Source organism: Homalodisca vitripennis, chromosome X (assembly GCF_021130785.1).
Source record: "Homalodisca vitripennis isolate AUS2020 chromosome X, UT_GWSS_2.1, whole genome shotgun sequence".
Taxonomy (NCBI): Eukaryota; Metazoa; Arthropoda; class Insecta; order Hemiptera; family Cicadellidae; genus Homalodisca; species Homalodisca vitripennis.
This window is the reverse complement of record NC_060215.1, coordinates 137,592,045-137,600,294: the sequence shown is the minus strand read 5'-3', so window position 1 is coordinate 137,600,294 and position 8,250 is coordinate 137,592,045.

Here is an 8,250-nt window from a genome sequence, read left to right as displayed (position 1 = left end):
CTAGTAGCAGCCAGGTTCCACATCCATCCTGACATTCTACTCAGTCTCACTGCAAGTACTTTAACTCTCAGGAGTTTATCTGTGTCTATTTTATAGAAAAATTCCAGACAAGATTAGCTGTAGTATAGTTTATCTTCAGAGAACCAATTTTACTTTAAAATGTTTACACTCCTTTGCTAGCTTCTCAGCTAAGTTTAAATTACCTGTTCCATCCTAGTGAGTTTATGGAATAATGAAAAGTTCCTGTGATCATTACCAATTTTGAAGTAGAAATTAGGCGAAAGGCTCGAACTTGTAATAAGAGCAGTTTGTTACAGGGCCTGGTCCGGTCCATGCCACACGTCTATTTAAAGAGACAGTGTCGACGGACATGCTCAATCTAATAAATTTAACTTACTACTGAATGTTACTACCATTAACAAAAAAATATGTTGCCAATGGGATAATGGTTGGTGGTGAAGTGGTGGAAAGGGGGCGCGATTGCGGGACGTGATGGGGCCCGGCCAAATATCCTTTCCGGAGCCTGCCAAAGCTGAGTATGGCCCTGATGGTTGGCAGCACTGATGGTGAAATTATTGCGGAGCCATCTATTTCTTCTTTTCCTTAATGCCGTTTCTTATGGAGGAATAGTCTGATTAAGGGGTGTATTTATTTGTCAGACTTTGATGTATCCTCTTCAGAATAGTGTGCCAATATCAAACTTTGCATTTTGCTTTAAAGCAATTTAAGATATTGCAGTGAATTTGGAAAGAAAGCAATAAAGAACAATAGGATTCAACCACGTGTTTAATAAGGGTATCTGTGAAGGTTGCACTTGTTTGGTAAAAGCACATGAATCTTACAAATATTTAATCGTAAAATCTATTACGCTGCAGGGTGCGATTCTTTGCCATGCAATTTTGTACATACTTAGATTCATACAAAGAGAAATGATGTTGCTGACCTTTCACAAGGATTGCATTAGCACCAATGATCTTTTTATTAATAAATATTTATTTATTTTCATAAAATGTTTAGTTATACAAAAAAATTAAGTTGCTCACTTTTCAGTATGAAATCAATGGTGTCAATAGTTTTGGAAGTAATGGTGTTTATTTATTCTAGTTTTCATTATTATTTAACCTTTCTCTTATCAAGTAATACATAAGTAGTTATTTTTATCAATGCTGTGACTTATTTATACTGTGTTTGTTATAATAATTCATTGATTGCAAAGAAAATACTAAAAAAAGAAACATTGAGTGATGCCGGTCTTGAATGAATATTGCATTACTGACCTTTCCAGAGCACTGCAGCGTTGCCAATTTGTTTAGCTGATACGTAGATGTTGACCATAATATCCTTCAGCAGATCTTGGTTGACTAGGAAGTGAATAATAACTTGAACAAGATTCATGTCTTTATATAGCTGTGATTAGTTGTTGACAAATGTTCTAGGTGGTTTCTTGGCTAAATGTAACTTTGTAAATAACGTACATTTAATTTTAATCCATGAAAGTTGGGTTTTGTTCATAATAGAGCTTTATTTGGAGGTAAAATCATAAATAAAATGAAAAATTGGTAAATGGCTTTAATGAGTTGTTGGTAAGAGGCATTATTTCAAGCATTAGAATATTAATACTTAAAAACATGAGTGCAGTCAAATAAACTTCATCATGGTTAATCCTCAAATTATATAAACAATCATTCTTGTGAAACAGCCTATGACAAATCAAAATTATTGTGAATGAGTACCCATCAAAATGGGTTGTATCGTCATACTTCAAATGAGTGAAAAACATATTTAAAAAAAAAAGGACCTGGATGCGTTACTCTTGTACCGTAAATACAGTAATGCAACATAACTGTATTATACTTACTGTGATGGATTAGAGAATTTTAAAGGTGGATTATGTGTTTTGAACTTTATAACTCGAATTAAGAGTATAAAGTTTTCCAAAAGTGTGCAAATAGTTCACAAGCGTTTCCACAATTATTTGCTGCAATTAAGTTCTGTTATCCACTGAAATACCCTATAACTTAATTTATAGTCTAACATAAGCGATATTATTTACTACTAAACAAATAAAAAATTGAACAAAAGACTGTAAATCCAGCCAATTTTACCTTGGCGCTTTTCAATTGGCCATGGTATCAACAACTTATATACAAGGGATTAATTTATATATGTTATCTATGTATTTATCTAATTTAGCTGCACCCTATCAATATCTGTAAAACAATTATAAGTTAATTTCTTGAGCAGGGGACAATAACTTCCCAAATTTAAGCATGAAGCAGAGTGAACCATTACATATTACATAATTTTCAATATAACTGATATGAATGTAATTTGTTTCTGAAAATACTTCAACCAATATTTATGGTATCCTTTACAACTGTGTGGATTCTTCTTGGTTTTTTACTCACATTTAAAATTTTTAGTGTGGGAGTTCTTGATACCTTTTCTTTATTTCAGTTGGATTGTAGATTACATTAGGTCATTACTGTTCTTTATATTCCTGGTATTTAATGAAGCACTTAATTACGTATTACGTTTCAGGTGCCTGTAAAGCTGTTGCTGTCCTTATCTGTGACAAATAAAAATCAATTGTACACAGGATACTTCGTATTGTTTTTAACTGCACTTTACTTTTTTATCTGCAAGATCCGACTCGAGCCAGCAATGCCGAGACGGGAAGTAAAAGAACTGGAAAGACTCAAAATTTTCACAATGAACTATTTAGTCAAGAAAAAGGTAATTTTATATTTTCCTGAAAATGAAACGGATTTTCATTATTAATTAGGAAAAAAAAACAAGGCTACTTGCACATTTATATTTGTCACATTGTTTATAATAAATTATGATTATGGTACGGTATATTGGTGGGAAACTACTCCGAAACAAACAAATGCAATGGACTCTGTAAAATAACCAGATCCTGAAATCAGTAACTATTCTGGTCTGATAAATGCAATATTCAAGGTCTTGTGTTTTGTGTATATAATTTTATTACATATTGTTATAGGTAAATAAGAACACATAATATTCTTATTATACAAGGTATCCATGATGGTTAAATATTTTTGATACTATTTAAGATAGAGCTACAAATCTTGGTATACTGGCCAAAAAAATCTAATTTAAAACATACCCAGTGATCTGCTACTTCCTCAGGGCTACAGCTCACAAGGCATCAGAAACATCTTTAAATATTAGCATGGATTGGTATGTAAATCAAATTAAAGGTCTTTATTAGTAGATGACAATGCCGTAAACCTGAATGGCTGCCATTTCTGGCTCGTTTGAGGTCAGGTTTGCTGCATTGTATTCTGTGATATTCACACTGCATTAAAACATTGCTAAGACAATCAAAATTAGGCAGAAACATCTGGTTTAACATCTTTTGACTGAAGATGGCTCCCCACAGTAAGGTCAAAATATTTCAAGATTTAATTGTGTCAACAATGTTTTGATGCAATGTGAACCGGAAAACTTGAAAGATAATAATATAATATAATAATAATAATTTATTTATTTATTTATTTATGGCCTACATTGGACCACTTTAGTCACTTTATATTTTCTAGTCTTTCTTCTTTTATCCACCCAATATTTCTTCATCCTTTCCGAGCGTAATTTCCTTTCCTCCTCCGGAACCACTCTTCCTATTCGTTGTTTGTTTCTTTTCAGCTGTAGTGTAGAGTATTTGTCATTCAATATCTTCAATGTGTTTGTCTTGTGTTTTAAATCCTCTACTGTAATTTGTAACTCTCTCATATCTTCTTTTAATTCTGTGATCCATTTAATGTCACTTTTACTATACCACAGTTTTTCTACTATTTTCCTGCTAATTCTATTTTCAGGTGTTCTTAACAAATGCCCCAGGAATGATATTCGTTTCTTTTTAATTATACTTGTAATGGGTCCTATATTTTTGTAGACTGTTTCATTGGAAGCTAGTCTCCAAACTCCGTCTACTTGATAGTTTTTGTTTAAGCAAGTTCTGACTATTCTTCTCTCCATCTTAAGAACCTTATCTATTGCAATAGTATTTGTTGTTTTAAATATTGTTTCACTTGCGTATGTAATTTGTGGCAGAGCAACTGTTTTGTAGTGTCTTAATTTTGTATTTATTGAAAGACATTTTTTATTATACGTATTCTTAGTAGCATGTTTAATCTTAGTTAGTTTGTCTATTTTACTTTGCCAAGATGGTTTTTCATTCAGGTTATAAGTGATTACTTCTCCTAAGTATTTAAATTTCTGCACAATTTTTATATTGTGGTTGTCCAACCTTATTTTATTTGCAAGTGGAGGCTGCGTTAATAAAACTTCTGTTTTTTCAAACGATATCTTTAAACCAATTTTCTGAGCTATGTCTTGTAAAGATTTAATTTGCTGTTTTGTTTCCTGAATGTCATTGGCCAAAAGAGCTAAGTCATCAGCAAACCCCAGACAGTTCAGATTAATGTTGTCCCTTTGATATCCAATCTTTATGTTTTTTTGGTTATTTCTTTCCCATTCCCTCATGACGTACTCTAATGCACAGTTAAAAAGAAGCGGTGATAATCCATCACCTTGTCTTAAGCCAGTCTTTATCTGAAATGGTTCTGAAAGTTCTCCTTTAAACTTTATTTTAGACTTTGTATTAGTTAATGTTAGTTCTATTAATTTAATTAATTTGGGGTGAAGTCCAAAATGTCTCAGTATTTTTAATAGTGATATTCTATGAATGGAATCATAGGCTTTCTTGAAATCAACAAATGTTATCGAGAGTTGTTTATTTTGTTTTCTATAATATGCCATAATTAACTTTAGTGTAATTATTTGCTCTGTACAACTTCTCCAAGGCCTAAATCCTCCTTGGTATTCTCCAAGTTCTTGATCTAGTTGGTCCTTAATCCTGTTGTAGAGAATCTTTGAAAAAATCTTATAAGTACAATCGAGGAGTGATATACCTCTATAGTTATCCGGATTACATCTGTCACCTTTCTTGTGCAAAGGGTGAATTATAGCTATTATTAATCATAATAATAATAATAATATTTATTTGCCATAAGAATCACAAAAGATCATTGACAATGTCATTTAGCTGCTAAGTAAGCTTAGTCATGAGTCCATCACATATTCAAACATGGTCAATCAATATTTTATAATCAATCAAACACAATATTAAAAAGGATTACAAATTACAAATATTATATGTTAACTACAACCTAAAAATATTTACATAACTAATACAATGTAAGATTACACCTTGTGAAAATCCAAATCATAAAATTCCCTGCATAAATCAACATAATGATTTTAACATAATAACCCTCCATTTAACTGATACTATCCAATATAAATACCAAACAGTACCCATCAAATACTCCGTCAACAACAGCCTCTCTCCACATCAGCTAAGCATACATCCTTCAAGCAAAGACCAGCAAAACATGATTAACAAAAATGGTGATTTGTAACAGGCCTCGTGCAAAGTTCTAAAAGTCTATTGGATCAATGACAAAAAAAGTCATCTAGTTTATAAAGGGGATGTTCTAATAGCCAGTTATAAAACTTGTTTTTAAATTGCAGGATTGGATATTTATCCATAAGTACCTTTAATTTATTGTAAATTTTCATAGATATAATGGTATGGCTACTTTGGCATTTACTCAGTCTAGAAAACGCTATGAGGGCTCTATCCTTATTCCTTGTATTATAGTTATGAATATCATAATTATATTTATAACTACTTTTATTTTTAATTGCATATAGGGTTAAGTCATAAATATAGAGATTAATTACTGTTTGTATTTTCATTTTAATAAATAAGGGTTGACAATGTTCATATTCGTGTGAATTTGTTAAAGCCCTTAAGGCTCTTTTTTGGAGTATTAATATTTCTCCTATTCTGCTACAATTTCCCCAGAGTATGAGCCCATAACGCATTATTGACTGAAAATATGCAAAATATGCTGTTCTGTTATACGATTCCGGGATTTTATTAGTGAGACTCCTCAAGAGATAAATGATTCTATTTAGTCTTGGATTAATCGAGTCAATGTGTTGGCTCCATGTTAAATGGTTATCAATAAACACTCCCAAAAACTTGACTGCATTAAGGTAATCAGGATTCTCAGGGATATTATTTTTTAAACTAAATATAATTTTTTGGGTTTTATCTTGATTTAGAAGAAATCCATTGGCATTGAACCATGTGGTGGCACCCTGAAGAGCGTTTTCAGTTAATTCTTCCAAAGCATTAATGTCTGCAGTGGAATTCACCAGAGTTGTGTCGTCAGCATATAATATAGTTCTGGCTTTTATAAAATCAGGGAGGTCATTTATTGATATTAAAAAGAGGAGAGGTCCTAGGACTGATCCCTGAGGTACACCGAAGTTGACTTTTAGTTCTTGGGACCAAATACCATCAATTAGAACTTTTTGACTTCTATTTTGTAAGTATGATTCAAAAAACTTAAAGGGGGAGTTTTCAACACCATAAAACTTAAGTTTATTTAAGAGGTAGTCATGATTGACACAATCAAAGGCCTTGCTCAGGTCACAGAGTGTGGCCTGAGCATAGGCCTTGTTTTCAAATGCCTGAAAGGCTTCTTGTACTAATTTATCTATTGCATCTACAGTTGACATCCCCCTTCTAAAACCGAATTGTGTTACATTAAGGTAGTTATTTACTTCAAGATGCATACTAAGCTGGTCATATACTATTATTTCAACAATCTTGGATATTATTGGTAGTATTGATACAGGGCGGTAACTTTGTGGTGTACTTACTGGCCCTTTTTTGTATATTGGACATATCCGAGATATTTTGAGCTGGTAAGGAAATACACCATCTTCCAATAATTTGTTTATGCAGAATGCTAGAGGAACGGAAACTGTCTGAATTATCTTTTTTAAAACGCTGTTAGAAAGGTTATAAATGTCTTTACTGTTGGAGTTGTTAAGTCTCTTTGCTGCTTTTATAATATCTTGGGGGGTAATGTAGTTCCAATTTAAGTTAGCTTTACTTATTTGTTTCCTACTTAGAAGATCATCGAATGTCACGGGAGTCTTAACAAGTTTTCTCTGAATACCATTAACAGATTCAATAAAAAAGTTATTAAAATCATCTGGTGAGAGATTAGACTTGGAATGACTGGGAGTTGAATTGTTATTCTGTTTAATCAAATTCCAGGCAGCTTTGCACTTGTTGCTACTATTTTCAATATACTGAGCATTCAATGCTAATTTTGCATTCTTAAGAGCTGTTCGATATTGGTATTTAAGATTTTTCATTTGGTTTACCAAATCATCATTAGGACTAAGACTATTTTTAATAAGGCTGTTATAGAATAACAGTTTATTTTTCATCGAGGCCAGTTCACCCGTGTACCACTGATGTTTATTTTGATTTTTTGTATTTCTTTGTTTACTGTTTTTTATTTTAAGGCTACTATTTAAACTGCCTAAAAAGATTTCAAAAAATACTTTAAAGTTTTGACAAGCATTTAAGTTATTACTGAGATATAGCTCCCAATCGTATGTGGCTAAGTGTTCCTCGAGCAACTGGACACTTTTGTCCATAAGAACCAACTGTGGGGTTAAACCAGCATTAGTTGGTTGCTCCAGCCTGGAGTTATTCCTGGTTTTAATGGGCACACTTATTATCAAACCGTCATGGTCTGAAAAGGGACAGTTAAAAAGCTCACATTCTACTCTGTGATACTGGTAGATACTGGTAACCTTCTACCTGGACCTATAACTCTTATAGCTTTGCACTTTATAACAAGTAATATTTACAATGGACCTAATTCACAATACTTCAATCAAAATTTATATGAAAAGAATAATGCAAATACAAAGTTAATTTATTTGCAGAAAAATAATCAGAAAATCATGAAAACTGTGTAAAACAATTTGTTATACTAACAACTTTTAATGCACATTACAAAATTTTAATATTTACCACAAATGCTTTGTATGCTTCAAACACTAACAACAGTGTGAGTTCATATGAACTTTTCATGCTCTCTGGTAGGCGTTTCATAAACGGTTTAGTATTAGTCAATCAAGACAAAACATAACCTCATCAAAACAAACCTTCTAAAAACGCCCTTTACTTTGTTGCAACAAGCAGCTAAATTAATATGAAAACAGTAGTACCAACTTATTTTTCCATAATTCTTCAATATCACTTGGACATTTGCAGAATAACTAACATAAATTCCATCAAGCATTCATAGTCAAGAATGTAGCAGGCGAGGGATCCTAGGGATC